Genomic DNA, 21,019 nt, shown 5'->3' with positions numbered 1-21,019 from the left:
TAGGCGCGCCCCCTACCTCGTGGCCTCCTCTTTTGTTTCTTGACGTAGGGTCTAAGTCTCCTGGGTCTTGTTCGTTGAGAAAATCACGTTCCCGAAGGTTCCATTCCGTTTGGACTCCGTTTGATATTCCTTTTCTTCCAAACCCTAAAATAGGCAAAAAAACAACAATTCTGGGCTGGGCCTCCAGTTAATAGGTTAGTCCCAAAAATAATATAGAAGTGGATAATAAAGCCCAATAATGTCCAAAACTGTAGATAATATAGCATGGAGCAATCAAAAAATATAGATACATTGGAGACGTATCAGCCTCCGGGTCTCAACCTGTGTATATAAAGGTGAGACCCGGCGGCGGGTTAACTCAAGAAACAACCAATCGATAGCTAGGTCAACTGTATTCGCTCCCTTGTAATTGAGACTCAAGCAATACAACTAGAAGCAGGACATAGACTTTTACCTCCTTCGTGAGGGGCTGAACCTGGGTAAAATCCTTGTGTCCTTTGTCCCGTTCAACCCCTTCAAGCTAACCTACATTGCGATGGCTCCACTCCAAAGTCCTTTCACAAGGGGCATCTGCCGTGTTAAATCCACGACAGTTGGCGCCCATCATGGGGCCCGAGCATGGTGGTTTCGAGTTCTCGAAGGGCAACTTCTGAGGGATCAAGGGATGCGCCATGAGCCAGATGACAAAGAGCCACCGTGCCAAGATCTACATCGACGACGTTGGCTGGGGCCCTGAGGCCGATTCAATCGAGTACATGTACCGGGTCCCCTTCGGCGGAATTCACGTCTTCATCGGCAAGATTGGCGAGTCAGAGCATGAGCTGGATGCCTGCACCAACACCATTGAGACGGCTCGACGCGCAAGACCCGCCAGGGCTCAACCCATCCGGAAGAGAGCTTTTGTTGGCTTTGTTCATGGGGCATATCTCGGGGAAGGTTCAATGTCAGGTGGAGAGACAGTCATCTAGTCAAGCGATGAGTCCTCAACTGGCGAAACTGAATTGATCTACCAATTGCAAGACGACGGGCTTAGGGTTTATTCCGATGGAAGCAGTATTTCGGAGCCCTATGAGCCGCCAAGCAGAGCCGCCATCTTCATGGCCGGTACGGACCCAGTGTTGCAATCATCAACCGCTGCGTCCATGACGTCCGGTTCAACTATTTCTGCAACGGCTAGGGCCAATGGCTCGACACGCCCACTAGCTCAAGTCTTATCTGAATTCCTGGATACTGTGGTGACTCTCTTAGCTGTAGAGGTGACTCCGGCGACTCAAGTGCAGCATAATGCGGACGTTGAAAAGTTGCGAGATGAGGTGGCTAAGGTCCAAGAGGATCTGGAGGCAGAAAACATCAGGATGGCCACAGAGCAAGCCTCCCTAGAGGTTGAGACACAACGGATAAGGGCCGAGGCCTTTTCTTTATGTCTGGACCAGAACACGTCAAATGTTGTCATGCGAAGGGGGCACATGAGCCGTTTACCTCTGTAGTTTGAGGGGAGGAATCTTTTTAATACACCCGGAGCAGGGCCAAGTAACCTGCCCAGGGTGACCTGGGCTGCTGAGGCGCTTGCGACCGGGGCGACGGCTCAACCTCGTGTAACAGACCCGCCTCGTTTGGACTTGACCTTGCCTTAGTAGGTGTTAACACCTCCGGGTCATTATTCCAACCCGTTGGATAACATGATTGTCGCGGCTTCGCGGCTAGTGGCTCTTCCAGTAGAAGGCGAATCTCCTGCTGCGATCGAGGCCCGGAAGGCTGTGGATCTTCTTCAGATGGCGGTAGCTCAATAGGAGGCTTATTCATATAGCTGTGAGCAAATTCATTCAACCCCATGCCACAACCGAAGTTATAGCCGATGCATTGAATCGCCGGCAGTTTCCAGTAGTGAGCGGCGTCGTAACCCGCCCCGTGGGCATGACCCGCCACGTGATGGTAACAATGTTCATGCCCTAATGGATTAGGCTAGGGCATGTCAAGAGACAGAGCTGGCAGCTCAGTTAGCGGATCATCAATGGCTTCAGTTGAACCCTTCGGTGTTTGTGGAAGCTGGGATGACTTCTAGGACGGTTGGTGTGCCGTGTCTGGTGCAGGCTCTACGGAATGAGCGTCTGCCCAAAGACTTTAAGGGTCCTCGCAAGGTGCCTAATTACACAGCTGATCTTCCACCTAAGGCTTGAATATAAATCTACGAGTTGGCTATGGAGATGCTAGACCTAAACGATGATGTATGTGCCAAGTAGTTCACCATGATGTTGGATGGGCCGGCTCGAACCTGGTTGAAGGGATTACCCCCCAATTCAATCAACTCATGGGCTGAGTTGAAGGCGCGTTTTATTCAGAATTTTAAAGACACATGTAAACATCCCCTGTCGATCATTAATCTGGATGCTTGTGTGCAGCAAGAGGATGAATCGGCCCACCACTGGGTTCGCTAGGTTTCAGCCATTATCCATTCATCAGATAGCATCAATGCCGGTTCTGCTGTTCTAATTCTGGGGAAAATTTGCCGTTTCACCCCTCTCAAGCAGAAGTTAGGGCGGCTTAAATGTCACTGCAATGACATGGGAGAGCTCATGGCGGCTCTCATCAAATACACTGACTTGGACAACACTAAAGACCCTGGGTCCGATGAGGAGAAGTCCAGCAAGGGGAAGAAGAATGGTAATGGGAAGGGACAATAGAAAAACATGACAGGGTATAATCAAGGCAATAACGGTAAGCGCAAGCAAACTGACGGTGGGTCAGATTTTGTGGCTAATACCAACACACAGAATAACGATCAACGTCGTAAGGGAAGGCCACCACCTCGGTTTGGAGGGCCAAATTTCAACCTTGAGGCAATGTTGAACCAACCTTGCCCAAAGCACAGTTTTCCGAATAGGCCTTCGGGTCATTTGTGGAAGGATTGTTTTATCATGAAGGAATATAAGAGCTCCGACTTTCATCAGGACCACAATAACAATAACGGCCCGCACGGAGGGTCAGGATCCAGTTCACACGGGCCCGACTTTAGGGGCGGCGGCTCGAGTTCTGGATATCAAGGACAAGGTAGCGAGGGCAGCTATAATCAGCAGCCCAGTCAGGGTAACCAACAACAATAGTCAGGGTATCAGAGTAATCCAAAGCAGCTTAATAGTGGACAATATCATGTATTCACCACAAGCCTTTGCAAGCGGGAACAAAAGGTTCATCAGAGCGCGGTCAGTACAGTTGAGCCGGCGGTGCCTCGATACATGTGATATTCAGAACAACCAATTGTATGGAGCCATGAGGATCACCCACCTCGGGTTGACAATCTGTGTCAGCTGGCATTAGTGGTAGCCCCTCAGGTCGGAGGTTGCAAGTTCACTAAGGTTCTTATGGATGGAGGCGGCAGTATCAATATCCTTAATTATGATTCGTTTAGCCGTATGAATTTGACTGACAAAGATCTTAAGCCATCCTCTACATTTTTTCATGGTGCAGTGCCTGGTAAGCTAGCATACCCACTTGGTAAGATTTCCTTGGAGGTAGCTTTTGGCAATGACTATGATTATAGGGCGAAGACATTGTGGTTTGAAGTGGTTAAAATCAAAAGCCCCTATCACGCTTTGTTTCGACGGCCGGCGTACGCCAAGTTTATGGCATGACCTTGCTATGTGTATCCGCAACTTAATATGCCATGTCGTAAGGGTACCATTATAGTTCAAGGTGATAGGAAAATAGCCTTGGAGTGTGAAGAAGGTGATGCTGCCTATGCTGAGTCTGCCTCTGCCACAGAAGAGCTCAAGTTTTATAAAGATGATGTTGACCCGGCAGACATGACTCCGTTAAAGAAACCAACCACAGAGCAGGACCCTTTGCTAAGATTTAAGTTGGCAGATGATACTAAACAGGTTGACTTTGTCCCTGGCAACTCATCTCAGCAGTTCACTATCAGTGCGAACATGGATCCAAAATAGGAAAGCGCGCTCATTGAGTTCATCCATGAGATCCGGGACATCTTTGTATGGAAGCCTTCAGACATGCCGGGTGTACCGAGAGAACTCGTTGAGCACACTCTCAATATTGACTCTAAATTTAAGCCGGTTAAGCAATTCCTTCGTCGTTTTAATGAAGAGAGACGAAAGGCCATCAGAGAAGAAGTGGATCGGCTCTTAGCGGTCGGGGTTCATCGTTGATGTTTTTCACCCTGAGTAGTTGGCTAACCCAGTGCTAGTACTTAATTAAAATGGCACTTGGCGCAAGTGTGTGGATTACACAAACCTCAAAAAATCCTTTCCAGCTAATCCTTTTGCCCTTCCCCGTATCAATCAGATCGTAGATGCCACGGCGGGTTGTGAGTGTTTAAGTTTCCTGGATGCTTATTCTGATTATCATTAGATTAAGATGGAAGTCAAGGACCAAGAGAAGATGGCTTTCATCGCACCTTTTGGGGCTTTCTGCTACGTGTCTGTGCCTTTTGGGCTCAAGAGTGCCCAAGCGACTTATCAACATTGCGTCCAGAACTGTTTCCATAATCAGATTGGATGTAAGGTTCATGCTTATGTGGATGATATTGTTATGAAGTCTAGAAAGAAGGAGACCCTGTTGGATGATTTGAAAGAGACCTTTGATAATCTCCGGGTCTACAAAATGATGCTTAACCTAGCCAAATGTGTTTTTGGCGTGCCTGCAGGCAAGCTCTTGGGTTTTCTGGTCTCAGAGAATGGCATAGAAGCTAACCTGGAGTAAATCAAAGCTATGACTTCATTGCCTAAGATGGTGTGTGTCAATGATGTCCAACGTTTGGCGGGTCGTGTTGCTGCTTTAAGGTGGTTTATAAGCTACCTGAGAGAGAAGGCTATTCCTCTATACCAGATGATGAAGAAAATAGATCAGTTTGTTTGGAGTGATGCTGCTAATGAGGCGTTTGAGGCGCTTAAAAAGCAGTTGGCTGAGCTGCTGGTTCTTGCAGCTCCTAGTGAGAAAGAGCCTTTGCTCTTATATGTGGTGACTAACAACAGAGCTGTCAGCGTGTCGGTTGTAGTGGAAAGAAAGAGATAGGTAAAGAATATCCAGTACAAAGGCTAGCTTATTATGTCAGTGAGGTATTAATTGAGTCTAAGCAGCGATACCCACATTGGCAAAAGCTGGTGTATGGGGTGTTTATGGCCAGTCGCAAGCTGAAGCATTATTTTCTTGGTCATCCCATTACTGTGGTCAGCTTTGCTCCCTTAGGAGACATTATTCAAAATAGAGAGGCTACAGGCCGAGTTGCCAAGTGGGCCATTGAGATTGGCTGCCATGGTTTGAAATATATGCCAAGGGTCTCAAGATCTTGTGGATTTCTTCAATGACTGGACAAAATTGCAGATGCCTGAGGAGAAGTCGGATAACACTTACTAGACAATTCACTTTGATGGGTCTAGGCAGCTAGAAGGCTCGAGGGCTGGAGTTATTCTGACTTCCCCACGAGGTGATAAATTTTGCTATGTTTTAAGGATAATGTTTCCATGCACTAATAATGCAGCTGAGTATGAGGCCCTGCTCCATGGCCTTCGGATGGCCAAAGAGATGAATTTAAGCTGGGTTAGGTGCTTTGGCGACTCAGACTTGGTGGCTCAACACGTTTTTGGCACTTGGGATTCTAAAGACCCGCTCATGGAGGCTTATCGCCAGGCAGTTGACAATATTGCTGGTCACTTCAAAGGTTATCAGGTGGAGCATGTTGACCACAGAAAGAATAAGGTGGCTGATGCTTTAAGCCGCATGGGGTCTCAGCGTAAGCCGATGCCCCCTAATATTTTTCTTGATATATTGAATACTCCTTCAGTTAAGTTGCCGACAGAGGAAGATCTTGCTATTCCCGACCCAGAGGCACACTTGGTGGCGGCTCTCCGTGCTACTCCTGATTGGACAATACCATACTTGGCTTACATGACCTGGGGCGAATTGCCTGAGGATGAAACTTTGGCCAGGCAGATAACCCGGCGGTCTAAGTCTATGACCATTATCAATGGCGAGTTACACCGATGTAGTGTCACATGCGTATTCCAACATTGTGTTTCTCCTGAAGAGGGCCATGAGATTCTAAGGGAAATCCATGAAGGTGATTGTGGTCATCACGCCGACCCTAAGTCTCTGGTGGCTAAAGCTTTCCGCCATGGATTTTATTTGTCGACGGCTCATGCTGATGCAGAAGATCTCGTTAGCAAGTGTGATGGCTGTCAGAAATTTTCTTGACGGGCTCACATGCCGGCTCAAGAATTGAGGATGATCCCAATTACTTTGCCTTCTGCAGTCTAGGGGCTTGATATGGTTGGACCTTTCAAGAGATCTAAGGATAAGAAGACCCGCCTCTTGGTGGCGGTTGACAAATTTACCAAGTGGGTTGAGGCAGAGCCGGTTAGTAAGTGTGATGCGGCAACGACAGTTCAATTCATAAGGAAAGTAATCTTCCATTTTGGTTACCCTCATAGTATCATAACTGACAATCACACTAATTTATCCAAGGGGGCTATGAAAGAATTATGTCAACGAGAGCATATTTGTCTTGTCGTCTCATTAGTGGCTCACCCACAGTCTAATGGTCAAGCTGAGAGGGCCAGTTAGGAAATCTTGAGAGGTATAAAACCCTGGCTTATGGTTCCATTGCAGTGAACGCCAAGTTGTTGGGTTGAGGAGTTACCCTCTATAATTTAGAGCATCAATACTACTCCCAATAGGTCAACAGGATACACACCCTTCTTCATGGTTTACGGGGCAGGGGCAGTTCTTCCAATCGATACCCGTCATGACTCGCCCCGCGTGGCGGCTTATGTTGAAGATGTTAATGAGGAGCCAGGATGCACTTCATGTGCTGGATGAGGAGTGTGACCTTGCGGTGGCTCGGTCGGCGATATACCAGCAAGATCTATGTCGCTATCATAGCCGTCGGGTTAAGACCTGGACCTTTCAAGAAGGCAATTTGGTGCTCCGGTTGATCCAAGATCAAACAGATATGCATAAGCTATCCCCACCTTGGGAAGGACCCTTTTTGGTCAGCAGAAACCTGACCAATGGGTCATACAACCTCATTGATATTCGAGAACACAAGGATTCACATACATCAGAGGAGGAGACCCGCCGGTCTTGGAACATTGCTCGTCTTCTGCCTTATTATACATGATTCATTGGCTCTTGTAAATGTGCATACATCTATAAATGTATATATTATGATCAATTTAATAAAGCTGGTGTCGTGGGAATGAGTCTGACAGTAAGAGTAGGGGGTATGTAGGAGGAGACAGTGTCCTAGCTACAGCGAGGTTGTACACACATATTTACGAGTTCAGGCCCCTCTCGGAGGAGGTAATAGCCCTACGTCTCGGTGCCGCGCAGGCTTGTCATCTGGATACACTACAAGAAATATGTCAACTAGTGACCTTCTGTCAGTGACCCTGGAAGAATTGGTCATAGATCTATGACCATTTGAGACCAATTGGTCAAAAGCTGTTCGGGGGGCTCCAAACCCTAAAGCATTGCGACCATTTTGGTCAAAAATGTCGTAATTTCCTTACACGAAATGGTCATAAAGCAAACAGCGCTAGTCCACTGCCTTATTTCTAGTTGTTAATTGTGGTGGGTTGCGATGACTAGGCGTCATCTCATCAGTTTTGCCTATGTGTCATGTCCATGTGTCAATTTTTGCCCTAGGTTGTGAAGCAACCTATATTTCTGCTATTCCAAAAATTCCCAAAAAGTTCTCATAAATTGTTTGGATCATATCTTCATCAAATATGTCAAAAACCTTCCTTGTCTAGTTCAAAAATAATTCAAAAATATTCATTTTCCTATTTTGTTCAAAGCAGCACTTTGTGAAGGAAGTACCACTTTGGCATGTCCAAATAGTATCCATTTCTACAGTGCTTTCCTATACCCAAATAACCATCCTACACAAAATGCCAGCTCAATCCATTCATTATTTTGAGCCCAGCTTCAACATTCGTATTTATGTCTAGTGTGGTACATTGCAAAGCAAGTACCACCTAGGCTCCTCCTTTTGAGCTGAAAATTTGCGAACAAATTCTTCTTAGTAACTGATCATCCTCAGCCAAAACTCATGCCCATTAGCCATGTACATTTCCCGTACCGCCAATCAAACACTTGGCTGCTAATTCATGTTTGAGCATTGATCGGTCTCCTCGTGAGAATCTTATGTTGTATTTTTCTTCCTAGCACCTATCTGGGGAGCGCCCAACCCACTAGACATGCCTAGGCCTCCCAGAATGCATGTCAACGCCAAGGTCACGCGGTGACCACGCACCAGGCATGCGAGTTCACGCGCTCTAGAGTTGGGGCCCTCGGCCATCGCCCAAACCTCGACGTATCGCCACCAAACCATGTATTTATGATTAAATAGGTACTTATGTAACTAGAAATGATTTTTGGAAAAAATAAATAGCAAACTATGAGGCAGCTGCAGTTCAAATTTGACACGCTTCTAGCTGAATCGGCGGAAATTTGTCTTTTTCACTAGAGGTGGATCAAATTTTTTTACACCCAACCATTTTTCAATTATGCATTAAATATGTCCTAGTATTTTAGAAAATTGATTTGGTCCAATTTTGCAACAATTATTTGGGAGTCCTTCACAAAAAAACCTCCTTTTGGGCACTCGAAAAATGGAAAATAGTTTTTTCGTCCAAAGAAAATGAAAACTTCCTTAGGCAACATTGTTTCCCATTCCAATATGCACCCTTGTGCGTAATATGAGATCACTTGAACAAACTATGCCATGAATGTGGCCATAATATTGATCATTTGGCTTGAAAGCCATTGATCTCCATACGTGATAGCTCGTTTCTGAGAACACTTTTTTAAAATAATTGCTGTATTAAAAGTTTGTTATTTTTCCTGGGAACTTGGCCACATATAATGACACAATGCGAAGGTTTCCCAATTTTTTGAATTTTTTATGCCCGTTTCAAAATACGGTCAAAACGGCGGGAATGACCGTTCCTAGCTAGTGGTTGAATCTTGCAAAAATTTTGATGTTTCTCTGATTAAATTGATACTTATATACCTAGAAATGATTTTTGGAAAAAATAAAGAGCAAACTATGAGGCAACTCCAGTTCAAATTTGACCCGCTTCCTGCTGAATCGGCGGGAATTTGTCTTTTTCACCAGAGGTGGATCAAAACTTTTGACACCCAACCATTTGGTCAATTGTGAATCAAATATGGCCTAGTATTTTATAAAAATGATTTGGTCCAATTTTGCAACAAATATATGGTAGGTCCTTCACAAAAAGAACTCAATTCGGGCACTCGAAAAATGGAAAATGAATTTTCCGTGCAAAGAAAATGAAAACTCCCTTAGTCAACATTGTTTGGATTTCCAAGATGCACCCTTGTGCACAATATGAGAACATTTGAACAAACTATGCCATGAATGTGGCCATAAGATTGATCATTTGGCTTCAAGCCATGAATCTTCACGCGTGATAGCTTATTTCTGAGAACACTTTTTTAAAATAATTGCCGTATTACAAGTTTATTATTTTTCATGGAAACTTGGTCACATATAATGACACAATGCGAATGTTTCCCAATTTTTTTGATTTTTTTGAATTTTTTATGCCCGTTTCAAAATGCGGTTAAAACGGCGGGAATGACCGTTCCTAGCTAGTGGTTGAATCTTGGAAATTTTTTGGTGTTTCTATGATTAAATAGATACTTTTTTACCTAGAAATTATTTTTGGAAAAAATCATGAGCAAACTATGAGGCAGATGCAGTTCAAATTTGACCCGCTTCCTGCTGAATCAGCGGGAATTTGTCTTTTTCAGCAGAGGTGGATCAAAATTTTTGACACCCAACCATTTGGTAAATTGTGAATCAAAAATGTCCTAGTATTTTAGAAAAACGATTTGGTCCAATTTTGCAACAAATATATGGTAGGTCCTTCACAAAAACCCGATTATTGGCACTCAAAAAATTGAAAAATGATATTTTGTGCAAAGAAAATGAAAACCCCTCAAATCAACATTGTTTGTTGTCCCAAGATACACACATGTGCAGAATATTGATACATTTTCAAGCTATGAAAGGACAATATGTTGAATGTTCACCCTAAATAGGAGGGTGAAAAATACAAGAGAAGTAAAAGGAAAAGACAAAATTACATAAGCTCAATTGTGATTGGTGGAATCAGTGTGGCATGGATTGATGACATGGCAAAGATCCGTCCATCGATCCATTCATACAGCCCACCGCCGCCATCTCCATCGCCCGACCTCCCCTTTCCCTCATGCCCGAACCCCACCCGACCCCTCTTGCGCGAACCCTAGCGCTACCCTACTCCCTCCCGCCGCCACCTCCCTTCGGCGGCGATGACGCTCTCCGACCTCTCCCGCGACTTGCTCCTCCCTAGCTTCCTCTACTCCCCGCGCTCCTTCGCCGCCGCCTCCCCGCGCTTCCCCTCCTCCCTGTCGCCCTATCAGGAGCCCGCCTCGCCCACCGCGGCCCCGGCCGCCGGCCTCATCGGCGCTGGCGGGGTCGGAGGCGGCAGGCCCTTCTCGGTCCGCGCGCCCGACGAGAAGATCATCATGTACTCGCCGGCCTTCTGCGCTGCCTGCACCCACCGGGGGGATTGGTAGCTGCGGGCTCACCCACATGGCCGTCACCCCGCTCGACCTCGTCAAGTGCAACATGCAGGTGAGGGCCTCGATCTGTGCTCCCACACGCGTCTCGAGTTCAGTTCTCCAAGGATTCGGCCTAGATCTGGCCGTTAGGTTCGATGCAGATGCGGATTTCGATCTCCGCCATCTACGCAGGCATTTCGCGATCGGGATGCATGAATCTGGCCAGTTTCTGCTTCTCCGTGCTGTTAGTTTTAGTTCCCCGTATGCTTTTTGTTGGTGCAGATGTGCTTGATGTGCGTTGTTAGGAATTGGTGACTACCAGTACACGCTCGCGGTTGAGTGGATTGCAGTTCCAGTAGATACATTTCATTGCTTGCTAAGCACAGATTAGCCCAGTTAATTAGTCCATTCATGTGTTTTTCTCATCAGAGCGGTACAAATTATGTTGATGAATGTGTTATTCTTAGGCTTTTACTTGGTTCCGTATTGTAGTACTACAAATTATGTTGATGAATGTGCATTTCTTAGGCTTTTTTACTAAGATCAGTATAAAATCAGTACTACAAATTATGAATGTTATTTTTCTTCCTAGAAAACTTGAGCTCCACTTGTGTGTAATTCTAAAGATAAAGATGCGTCGCTGTTGGTTGTTGAGATGCTTGACTTGCAGCTTAATTTTATTTTTAGACACATAATGGAGCTAACCTAAATATACTACAGTTCTGTATCAATCTAGACATAATGATGTTATCATTTTTAATGTCTCTTGGCCTTGGTTGCCTTAATATTGTCCTGTCCATGCTATTTGGCTTCAGTTATTGTAGCATCAAACACCTTCTCTAAAACTTTATCATTAGCATACACAAATTCATGATGTTTGGTTTCAAAGTCAATGTGCCAAGTCAACTCACTAGTGTTTTGCATCAATCTGATGCTGACAGAGATAACTACTACAGCTCTGTATATATATGTTATTATGTCTCCTTCAGTTATATTTGTGCTGTGTACTGCTCTCCATATTCTGGTGTCTTGAATCGATCGTCGATCTCCCAATTCCGCAGCAGTGTGTGCAATGGATTGATAACCCACTCCTAGAGATTTGAATCACTTGTGGCTGCCAACTTAACTCTGTTTCGACACTTTATATTTTCAGACGAGGACCAAGAAGAAGCTGAAACCTAGGGACCCATGAAGCACCACACTGGCCAGCAAGAGAAAGGGATACCCAAGTGACACGCACCAGCTGAATTTACCCTGCCGTCTCCTTATATTAGCTTCTTGATTGATACCATAGTATCTTCTTGTTACCAGTAGTACCTTTTAAGTTCCTGCTGCTGCTGGGTTTAAACACCCTAAATGCGTACTCTAGCTGAATAGTACTATGGATTCCTGTTGCATCATGGGTTCCTGTTGATGAGCCCCTAAATACTCTTGATGGTGCTTAAGGGATGCTAGTTACAAATTCCTGTTGTTATCATCACATGGGTTCTGTTCTGTTGGAATAGATGAATGGATGCTTGTTTACATGGCAGGCAGCTTGGTTCAATAGTTTCAGTAGTTTTATAACAGCAGCAGTAGCACAAATTTAATTGAATTCAATTAAAATTTCCAGAATCTCTTCTTGATCTGTAATGTTTTAGTGCAACAAAGTCATACCGAGTGAGGTCCATGTGGTGCTCTGAGATGCTCTTGGTGGTTTGTTGTCAAGCTTGAGTAATTTAGTGTATTGCATCTTTAGTTTCAACTGAAATTTTTATCATGCTACTGTGACATCTACTAAAAATTTCAAACAAATGAAAGGAGTACTGTAGTTACAAATGGAGCATACAAATTCTGTACATCTACTATACTCATTTTTCAGTTATCTGTAGTTACAAAGCATTAATTGTAAGAATGTAACTAAACATATCTTCTTATCCTCTGTCATTTTACTCATACACATGCTTATGATCCTGTTAACACATGTTGATGCTCATTTTACTCATGCACATGCTCATGATCTTCTTAGTTCAAACTGTAACTACTCCATTTGATTGCATGATCTCTATTTGAATGCATGCTCATAATATTGTAACAGGAGTTCAATATCACAGTGAACATGCTCATGATCTCTATTTGAATGCATGTTCTTCGAGTACTCACAACCTGCATCTTGAACATGCTCAGGATCTCTATTTGCTAGGTCATCTCAACCCAAAAGAACTGTGTCACACTCATGATTATCTATAGAATACACTAGCCTCACATTTCTGATTTCTTTGTAGTATTCAAGGAGTTGAGTGGCTGCTTTAGATGGTGAAATGTTAACTACCACTACTATTTAGTTCATCTGACCATAACAAGCAGGCCACCGTCGGCCCTGTCAACACAGGCACACACATTTTTTTCAAACAAACTGAAGCATTCTTTTTTTCATTTCATTTCATCATGTGTGTGCCAGATGCTTTTACTTCTGCAACCCGAATGCGCTAATGATGAACTACTCTAATTTAAATGAGTTGGGTTCCATCACTACAATATGAGTATGTTTGCATTTTACTTAGCTTGTAATCAATAACCCAGTCCTTAAATAAATATTTGATTACATCATGAGGTTTTCTACAAATTAGTAAGGTAGTGGTTTCAGCTGCTGCATTGTTGCTTATATTTGATACTACACAATGTGACTGGAGTTTATTGTGATTTGCAGAAGATAGAATCTGGATGCAATTGCTTTGATATTCCTGTTTGGCCCCCAGGCATGCTCATGAAGTACAATGAGGTGTCCTCATCTGACTATTTCGCCAATGGGTAAGCCTCACTGCCAATCTTTTAAGTAGTAGTAGTACGGTGTCACTATCATCTCTGTTTGTATATAAGTACGCCACTGTTGAGGTTTAGCAATCTCGGTTATGCTGTTGATCTGAATCATGCTTTTCTGTATGTGACAGCGAACTGGCTACCCTCGTGTAGTTGAGCAATTAGTATCCATACATGCCCAGTGCATGCCTAAATCCTGAGTTTTATTTTTAAACACCTCTCCATATATGTGCAGTGCCTATTGTAATTGTCAAGTGTGAATTCTGTATATGAGGTGTGTTCTCCTTGTAGTAATTTCTAGTAGCCTGCTTGTTATGTGCAGAGTGCACAACACATTACGTGTATTGAGGATGAAATGGTCAGAGTATGGCATTTTCAATTTAACTTACTTTTTTTGGTGTTGAGCTGTCGATAAATTGGTGTTGGTACCATGATGCTTGAACTATTATTTTCTTTTGGTAAATGAACTGCTGCTTTGGTGCATAGATGTATCTTCATGAGTCACAAAACTCCTGACATGTAGGCGACTGGAGCGCACCAGAAGCATTGACGGCGACTCAGTCCTCGGCGTCGCCCTCTGCTAGAGCGGTGCGTGCCCTCTTTGTTCTCCCAGCCACCCCTAAGTTTTGGATTTGGATCATTTCTGTGAACTCTAGCCATGCTCACTTGTAAATCTGGTTTGATGTTTAAACCATGACTTATGATAATCTGGTTTCATCGCCTTCCAGGGACAACATATATATGCTCAATACACTCTACTTGTTTTCCTGTATAGTTTTCTTGTTTTCCTTTATGCGTTCACTCTTTTTCAGGAGCTCCAAGCCTAATTTTTTTCCTTTATGTTCACTCTTTTACAGGAGCTCCAGTCATATTTTTTCTGAGTGTGAAGCCGTGAAGCCAAGTGCGAAGCAGTGAAGCCGTACTTTGCAAAGAGTTCTTTTGGCTCTATAGTAGACTGTAAATTGTAATATTGTAACGGATTGTGAAAGGCTATGTAGTGTTATTTGATGAACTATGTTTGTTCTGTCCTGTTTGAAATAGTAGTTATGTATGTTGAGAAGATATGGAAACTTCACCAGTGGAACCCACTTATGAATATAATCTGAGCAATTTTGAAATTTCTGACATGTGGGACTCATGTATGACATTATGACTTGTGGGACCCTTTTGACTAGTGGGACCAGCTCCAGAATATAATTATTGAAAATAGAAAATCAGTTGATTGTAAGAAGGCCAAGGCCCCAAAACAAAGAAGCTGAAATATTAGGCTTGGCCCAAGTAGCCCACAAGAATTGACAGAAAATAATAATATAAAAGGACGAATTAATGGGCTCGGCCCATGTAAAACACCTAATCGGACCGGGCTGAATCTTGTTACTGACCTTTTAAATTGGTCGCAATTTTGCCACGTCAGATTGCCACGTCGGATCTGACGTGGCCTGGGCAGACAGCCAATGACCAAAAAAAAGGTCATGGGTTCAACGACCTTCTGTTTTGGTCAAAAACGTCTACGACCTTCTCACAAAGAAGGTCGTTAATTTCAGTTTATGACCGCCAGCTTTTGACCTTCTGTTTTTGGTCACAAAAAGGTCGCAAATGAAAAACTATGACCTTTTAGTGACCAATAGTGGAGGTCACAAGATATCATATTTCTTGTAGTGATATGTGTGGAAGTTACAAGGGGTGCGAACCCTTGTGCCAGAGGAGGGGGTGGCTTATATAGAGTGCGCCAGGCCCCTCGCAGCCCTTAGTTACACAGGGTTCAATGGAGTTATGACTAGAACATTACTGGTAAAGCCTGATATTAATGATCTTTATGACGATGGAGTGAATGCCTGACCGTTGCCATCCTAGGGTAATTTTAGGCCTTCTGTACTCTGAGTGGGTCTTTTGTATGGTCGAGTGGAATTGGAATATCCGAGTGGAATCTTCCGTCGAGTGGATTGCACATCAGGGTGATTTCAGTCGGTATCTTCCGTTGAATATCGTAGGCCTTGAACTCTAAGGTAGTGTCCCTCGGTAGGGTGTCTAGGTCAGGCCTAAGACCCTACCCTAGGTACATGTAATCATCATTAGCCCCCGAATGGATTGAGGACCGAGTGAAGAAGGGTTGAAGTTGGTTCTGACTTGATTCAATGCTCTGGAGACATTTCCTTAGGGGTCTGAGAATATGTTGGTACTTCAACTCTTCATCATTCACCTTGATCGATTCTTACCCATGTAATTTCCGAGTGAACTATGTTGCATATCTTTGAGTAGATTTGAATGCATGTCTCTGATGCGATTGACTGCTCTGTGGTTCCCGGATCTTGTGGGATTCAAAATTTGGAGAAGCGCGTGCGACGGGACACGACACGGTAAGCGGGGTGGACAGATAGGGACTCCTCGATCTTCATGCCCCTTTTTCGCCACATATCGGGCCAGCGGCTGTTATGGTATGCGCCAGGATTGCACGGGTCCACCATTCAACCACTCGGAAGCGGGACCAAAAAAAGGCGCCGCTGCCGATGCGAGGCACTATGCTCTCCATTCGCCCCTTTTCTCTCTTCTTCTCCGCTTAGCCCCTTCCCGCTCCTTCCTCCTCCACCCATTCCCCATGAGCTTAGTAGCCATGGTGAAGGACTAGACCGCGGCCCTGGAGCGCGTGAAGAAGGCGACGACGAAGGGTAAGAAGACGGCCAAGGGATCGACGCCGCGGTCCGGTCTGCCGCCTGGATGGATCCAGGGGGACTGGATCCACTCTTCCGTCATGGTGGAGGACATGGAGAATATGGTCGCTGACGGCTTGATCGCCGAGGGGTCTTGGAGGTTGCCGGAGGGGGAGACCAAGCCCTCCCCGTGCGAAGGCAAGCGTGTTCTCCTCACGACGTATGTCGACTGAGGTTTCTCTCTGCCTCCTCATCCGTTCTTTCGAGGCTTCTTGAATTTCTTTGGTGCTCAGATCCACTCTTCCCCCCAACACTATCTCGTATCTTGCCACCTTTGTTTCCATGTGCGAAAATTTCCTTGGATGCTGCCCGCACTGGGGTCTGTTCAAACATATTTTCACCTGCCAATCTTAGTCGGTAAAGAAAGCTAACCCTGATGATGAGAAAACACACGTGATCCAAATGTGCGGGGGGCTCGGAATCTAGATGAGGGGTAGGATTACTTTTCCTCCCATGACCTTTCCCAGGTCGGTTAGAGGGTGGCAGTCGACTGGCCTTCCTCCTTTTACTCTGGAGAGGCTCCAAAATCCTCCTTCGTTGATAGTTCCTGTGGAGGAGAAGGGCGAAGTAGAGATTTTGGTCGACATGGTCGTTGCTCTGGTCCAGGGCAGTGTAACAAGCATGGATTTGCTTGAGGTGTTCCTCAGTCGGCGCATCCAGCCCTTGCAAGCCCGTGTGAGGGAGTCCTGGATTAGGGGGTCTCTGGACAGCCAGACTATATCCTTTGGCCGGACTGTTAGACTATGAAGATACAAGATTGAAGACTTCGTCTCGTGTCCGATGGGACTCTACTTGGCGTGGAAGGCAAGCTAGGCAATACGGATATGGATATCTCCTCCTTTGTAACCGACCTTGTGTAACCCTAACCCTCTCTGGTGTCTATATAAACCGGAGAGTTTTAGTCCGTAGGACACAATAACTACAACATACAATCATACCATAGGCTAGCTTCTAGGGTTTAGCCTCTCTGACCTCGTGGTAGATCTACTCTTGTACTACCCATATCATCAATATTAATCAAGCAGGACGTAGGGTTTTACCTCCATCAAGAGGGCCCGAACCTGGGTAAAACATCGTGTTCCTTGCCTCCTATTACCATCCGGCCTAGACGCACAGTTCGGGACCCCCTACCCGAGATCCGCCGGTTTTGACACCGACATTGGTGCTTTCATTGAGAGTTCCTCTGTGTCGTCGCTGTTAGGCTTGATGGATCCTAATATCATCGATGGCAATGTAGTCCAGGGTGAGACTTTTCTTCCCGGACAAATCTTCATATTCGGCGGCTTTGCACTGCGGGCCAATTCGCTTGGCCATCTGGAGCAGATTGAAAGTTATGCCCCTGGCCACCAGGTCAGGTTTGGAAGCTTAAACTACACGGTCGATATCCGCGGAGACTTGATCTTCGACGGATTCGAGCCTCTGCCTTGTGGGTCACGCGGTCACGATGATTAACGCTTAGCGCCACCATCGGATAGTGTTCAAGAGATCGCACACGCAGCCGCCCCGACCCTCAATTCGGAGCCAGGTGTGCCTTCCGAAGATGGGTGGATGGACCCCGCCACGGAGGCCTTACCCTCAGCGGCGATCGAGCCAAACATCGACCTTACCTTGCACGAGAGCCGTGTCGTTAAACTGCCGGATCCTTCTCCGGACACGGACTCCGAACCGCTTGCGCCCATTCCTATCGAATCCGATTGGGCGCCGATCATGGAGTTTACCTCCGCGGATATTTTTCAGCACTCGCCCTTTGGCGACATACTGAACTCATTAAGGTCTCTCTCCTTGTCAGGAGGATCCTGGCCGAACTATGTCCGGCAGGACTGGGATGCGGACGACGAAGAAATTCGAGGCCCACCCACCACCCAGTTAGTATCCACTGTCGATGACTTAACCGACATGCTCGACTTCGACTCCGAAGACATCGACGGTATGGACGACAATATGGGAGGCGAAGAGGAACCACCGCACACAGGGCATTGGACAGCCACCTCATCATACGATATATACATGGTGGATACACCCAAATAAGGCAATGACGACGAGATAGCGGAGGATGACCCCTCCAAGAAGCAACCCAAGCGCCGACGTCAGCGGCGCCGCTCTAAGTCCCGCCAAAGCAAAAGTGGTGATACCGGCACAGGAGATAATAATACTCCGGATAGTGCCGAAGACAACAACAATCCCCTCCAGCAAGATTTAGAGTAGGAGAATGGAGGAGCCAGCCCTCCTAAGAGAGCGACAGATGGAGAGGAGGAGGAAGATAATTACATGCCCCCTCCGAAGACGAGGCAAGCCTCGGCGACGACGAATTCGCTGTGCCAGAGGATCCCATCGAACAAGAGCGCTTCAAACACCGGCTTATAGCCACGGCAAATAGCCTTAAGAAAAAGCAGCAGCAGCTTCAAGCTGATCAGGATCTGCTAGCTGACAGATGGACTGAAGTCCTCGCGGTCGAGGAATATAAACTCGAGCGCCCCTCCAAGAGTTACCCAAAGTGCAGGTTGCTACCTAGACTGGAGGAAGAAGCGTATGATACGGCTGATCGGCCACCTCGTGGCCGCGATAGAGAGACATTCCAGCCAAAAACTCAGCCTCCACCCCGACGCCATTCAAATAAAAAGGCATGGGGAGATACGCCAGACCTGCGAGACATATTGGAGGACAAAGCAAAGTATGCAAGATCGATCTATGGATCACGAGGGCGTGCTACTCTGCGAGACGATAAATGTCACGCCGGATACAGCAAAAGCAAATCCAGCCGGGCCGAACACAACGGGCAAGACCAATTCGAGCTGCGTCGCGATATAGCCCAATACAGAGGCGCCGCACACCCCTTATGCTTCACAGACGAAGTAATGGATCATCAAATCCCAGAAGGTTTCAAACATGTAAATATTGAATCATACGACGGCACAACAGACCCCGCAGTATGGATCGAGGATTTCCTCCTCCACATCCACATGGCCCGCGGTGAAGACTTACACGCCATCAAATACCTCTCACTAAAGCTCAAGGGACCAGCGCGACATTGGCTTAACAGCTTGCCAGCCGAGTCCATCAGCTATTGGGAAGATCTGGAAACCGCATTCCTCGACAACTTTCAGGGCACTTATGTGCGGCCACCAGATGCCGATGACTTGAGCCACATAATTCAACAGCCAGAAGAATCGGCCAGGCAATTCTGGACTCGGTTCCTAACAAAGAAAAATCAAATTGTCGACTGTCCGGATGCAGAGGCCCTAGCGGCTTTCAAACACAACATCCGCGACGAATGGCTAGCCCGGCACCTTGGTCAGGAAAAGCCGAAATCTATGGCAGCCCTCACGACACTCATGACCCGCTTTTGTGCGGGAGAAGACAACTGGCTGGCTCGTAGTAACAACATATCAAAGAACCATGGTACTTCGGATACCAAGGACGACAATAGCAGGTCACGTCACAACAAACATAAGCGCCACATTAGCAGCGATAATAACGAGGATACGACAGTCAATGCCGGATTCAAAGGCTTTAAACCCGGTCAGCGGAAAAAGCCATTCAAACAAAGTACGCCGGGACCGTCCAGCTTGGACCGTATACTCGATCGCTCGTGCCAAATACACGGCACCCCAGAAAAGGCAGCCAATCACACCAACAGGGATTGTTGGGTGTTCAAGCAGGCCGGCAAGTTAATTGCCGAAAACAAGGACAAGGGGCCACATAGTGATGACGAGGAGGAGCCCCGGCAGCCACACACCGGAGGACAGAAGAGGTTTCCCCCACAAGTGCGGATGGTGAACATGATATACGCAATCCACATACCCAAGAGGGAGGGGAAGAGTGCGCTCAGGGACGTATATGCGTTGGAGCCAATCGCCCCAAAGTTCAACCCGTGGTCCTCCTATCCGATCACTTTTGATTGAAGGGACCATCCCACTAGTATGTGTCATGGTGGATTCGCCGCACTGGTTCTGGGCCCAATCATTGACGGATTTCACCTCACTCGAGTCCTTATGGATGGCGATAGCAGCCTAAACCTGCTTTATTAGGACACAGTGTGCAAAATGGGTATAGACCCCTCAAGGATCAAACCCACAAAAACGACCTTCAAGGGCGTCATTCCAGGCGTAGAGGCCCATTGCACAGGCTCAATTACACTAGAAGTGGTCTTCGGATCCCTGGATAACTTCGGAAGCGAAGAGTTAATCTTCGATATAGTCCCGTTCCGTAGTGGTTATCATGCACTGCTTGGGTGAACCGCATTTGCGAAATTCAATGCGGTACCGCATTATGCATACCTCAAGCTCAAGATGCCAGGACCTCACAGGGTTATTACAGTAAATGGAAACACAGAGCGCTCTCTCCGAACAGAGGAGCACACTGCGGCCCTCGTAGCAGAAGTGCAAAACAGCCTCTCAAGGCAACCCACCAGTTCGGCAGTTCAAAACCCGGACACCTTCAAGCGCGCTTGGAGCAATCGGCAGATAGACTGCCTGGCGCGATCTGAGCTCGCGTAGCAATGCGACCCCCACCCCAGTCCCAGCCAAACGGCGAAGCTCGTGCCACGCGTACATAATTACGCACTAAAAATACCATGGGCACAGGTGGAGAGGGGGGCACACTGTAGCACGCCCCAAGACGTGGCTTAAACCACACTAGGGGCTTCCCGTTTGGTTATTTTTCTCTTTTTTCAGGACCTTAATATCTGGAAACCCTGTCTAGCAGCACTATTGCCGAACACATGATGCAGCAACCAAGGAGGCAGAAAGCTACGTCACACCATGGAATTCCCAGGTGGATTACAATAACGAGCGGAATATTTGATTTAATACTATTCCACAGCTTGCCCTTGGAAGGGACATAGTCCCACTCTTTGCTTATCGCACTATCTGTATCATTCTGCTTTAACACACCTTTTTGAATAAACAATGCATACCATCGCGACTATT

This window comes from Triticum dicoccoides, chromosome 7A (assembly GCF_002162155.2).
Source record: "Triticum dicoccoides isolate Atlit2015 ecotype Zavitan chromosome 7A, WEW_v2.0, whole genome shotgun sequence".
Taxonomy (NCBI): Eukaryota; Viridiplantae; Streptophyta; class Magnoliopsida; order Poales; family Poaceae; genus Triticum; species Triticum dicoccoides.
This window is presented reverse-complemented; position numbering follows the sequence as displayed.